We start from the raw sequence: 3,101 nt of genomic DNA, 5'->3' as shown, positions 1-3,101 counted from the left end.
TTATAAAATATGATGAAAAAATGGAAAAAAACACACGTTTTCTAACTTTGACCCCCAAAATCTGTTGCACATCTACAACCACCAAAAAACACCCATGCTAAATAGTTTCTAAATTTTGTCCTGAGTTTAGAAATACCCAATGTTTACATGTTCTTTGCTTTTTTTGTAAGTTATAGGGCAATAAGTACAAATACCACTTTGCTATTTCCAAACCATTTTTTTTCAAAATAAGCGATAGTTATATTAGAACACTGATATCTGTCTGGAATCCCTGAATATCCCTTGACATGTATATTTTTTTTTTAGTAGACATCCCAAAGTATTGATCTAGGCCCATTTTGGTCTATTTCATGCCACCATTTTACCGCCAAATGCGATCAAATAAATAAAATTGTTCACTTTTTCACAAATATCAGGTTTCTCACTGAAATTGTTTACAAACAACTTGTGCAATTATGGCACAAATGGTTGTAAATGCTTCTCTGGGATCCCCTTTGTTTAGAAATAGCAGACATATATGGCTTTGGCGTTGCTTTTTGGTAATTAGAAGGCCGCTAAATACCGCTGCGCACCACATTTGTATTAGGCCCAGCAGTGAAGGGGTTAATTAGGTAGCTTGTATGGAGCTTGTAGGGTTAATTTTAGCTTTAGGGTAGTGTAGTAGACAACTCAAAGTATTGATCTAGGCCAATTTTGATATGTTTCATGCCACCATTTCACCGCCGAATGCGATCAAATAAAAAAAATTGTTCACTTTTTCACTAACTTTGGGTTTCTCACTGGAATTATTTACAAACAGCTTGTGCAATTATGGCACAAATGGTTGTAAATGCTTCTCTGGGATCCCCTTTGCTCAGAAATAGCAGACATATATGGCTTTGGCATTGCTTTTTGGTAATTAGAAGGCCGCTAAATGCCGCTGCGCACCAAACTAGTATTATGCCCAGCAGTGACAGGGTTAATTAGGTAGCTTGTAGGGAGCTTGCAGGGTTAATTTTAGCTTTAGTGTAGAAATCAGCCTCCCACCTGACACATCCCACCCCCTGATCCCTCCCAAACAGCTCTCTTCCCTCCCCCACCCCACAATTTTCCCCGCCATCTTAAGTACTGGCAGAAAGTCTGCCAGTACTAAAATAAAAGTTTTAATTTGTTTTTTTTATTATTTAAAAAAATAATAATGATATTCTGCTGTGTAGGATCCCCCCCTTAGCCCCCAACCTGCCTGATCCCCCCCCAAAGAGCTCTCTAACCCTCCCCCCACTAACTATTAGTAACCATTTTGGGTACTGGCAGCTGTCTGCCAGTACCCACTTTGCAAAATAACTTTTTTATTTTTTATTTAAACCTAACATTTTCTGTAGTGTAGCTGCCCCCCTCCATACCCTACACCCTCCCCCTCCCAGATCACCCCCAGATCACTCCTTGATCACCCCTCCACCCCACCACCCTCTTCCAGCCCAAAAAAATTCACATAATTGTGTTAGATCGCGATCGCGCGCACGCGCGATCGCGATCGCGCACCCGCCCCTCACCTTCAGCGCGCGCTCCCGCGCGCACCCGGCATAGTGAACAGCCGGAAGGAAGTTCCCCAGTGATGGGCCACCCACCCACCAACGATCAGGCACCATCACTGGCCGATGCAGAGAGGGCCACAGAGTGGCTCTCTCTGCATCGGTGTGCCTAAAAAGGTATTGCAGTGATGCCTCAATATTGAGGCATCACTGCAATACCTTGAAAGCGGCTGGAAGCGATCAGGATCGCTTCCAGTCGCTTGAAACCCTTAACGACGTACAGGGTACGTCTCTGGTCTTTAAAGACCAGTTTGTGTAAGACGTACCCTGTACGACATGCGTCGTTAAGGGGTTAAGAGACATTAAATGGACCCTGAACCCAATTTTTTTCTTTCGTGATTCAGATAGAGCATGCAATTTTAAGCAACTTTCCAATTTACTCCTATTATCAAATTTTCTTCATTCTCTTGGTATATTTATTTGAAAAGCAAGAATGTAAGTTTAGATGCCGGCCCATTTTTGGTGAACAACCTGGGTTGTCCTTGCTGATTGGACAGCAACATTAAACAAGTGCTGTCCAGCGTCCTAAACAAAAAATTGTCTGGCTCCTTAGCTTAGATGCCTTCTTTTTCAAATAAAGATAGCAAGAGAATGAAGAAAAATTGATAATAGGAGTAAATTAGAAAGTTGCTTAAAATTGCATGCTCTATCGGAATCACTCACAAAAAATTGAGTTCAGTGTCCCTTTAAAGGAATGTACAAAGTGCATACAGAAAATGCTCTAATGTGTCCATTTTATTATTGCACTGTTGATTTCAGTGGAGTTAAACACATTGTTAAAGTTAGCTCCGGAGCATCAAAGCAAGACTGGGAGCCAGGTGAGCAAACCTGGTGAGCCAATAAGTGACATATATGTGTAGCCACCAATCAACTGCTAGCCCCCAGTAGTGCATTGCTGCTGCTAAGCCTATATAGAAATGTGTTTCAACAAAGGATACCAAGGGTACAAATTAAATCTGAGAATGGGAGTAAATTGAAAAGTCAGTCATGTTTTCCTGAACACTTATGAGTTACACATGCTGCAGGGTGTGCAAAGAAGAACATGAATAGTGCTGTTCAGTGTCACTATTTGTGTGCTGTCCAGGGTTGAAATTCATGTCCCTCCCTGCACACCCTGCAGCATTTGTAACTCATAAGTATCCAGGAAAACATCGCTGAGGTGACAACCCTAATCTCCCCGTTTTTCAAACCTGTCCTCAGACCTCCCTAACAGGCCAGATTTTGAGGATATCTGAACTGGAGCACAGGTGAAATAATCAGCTGATAAGTAAACAAAGCTATTTTACCTGCTCTCATCCAAGGTAATCCTGAAAATCTGGCCTGTTGGGGAGGCGTGAGAACAGGTTTGAAAACCAGTGCTTAATCTAAATGATCAAAGTTTATTTTTTATGTTCATATCTATTTAAACCTAAAATTAATTTCCCATACAATGTTTTATTATGCATAGTAAAAAATACAATATGCTTTTATTTTTTCCTATAATTTAAATCTGAGCATTGTAGTTTATCGCTGCCCACCAAAATGGATTGA

Source organism: Bombina bombina, chromosome 8, assembly GCF_027579735.1.
Source record: "Bombina bombina isolate aBomBom1 chromosome 8, aBomBom1.pri, whole genome shotgun sequence".
NCBI classification, from domain to species: Eukaryota; Metazoa; Chordata; class Amphibia; order Anura; family Bombinatoridae; genus Bombina; species Bombina bombina.
Note: the sequence above shows the minus strand (reverse complement) of the source record.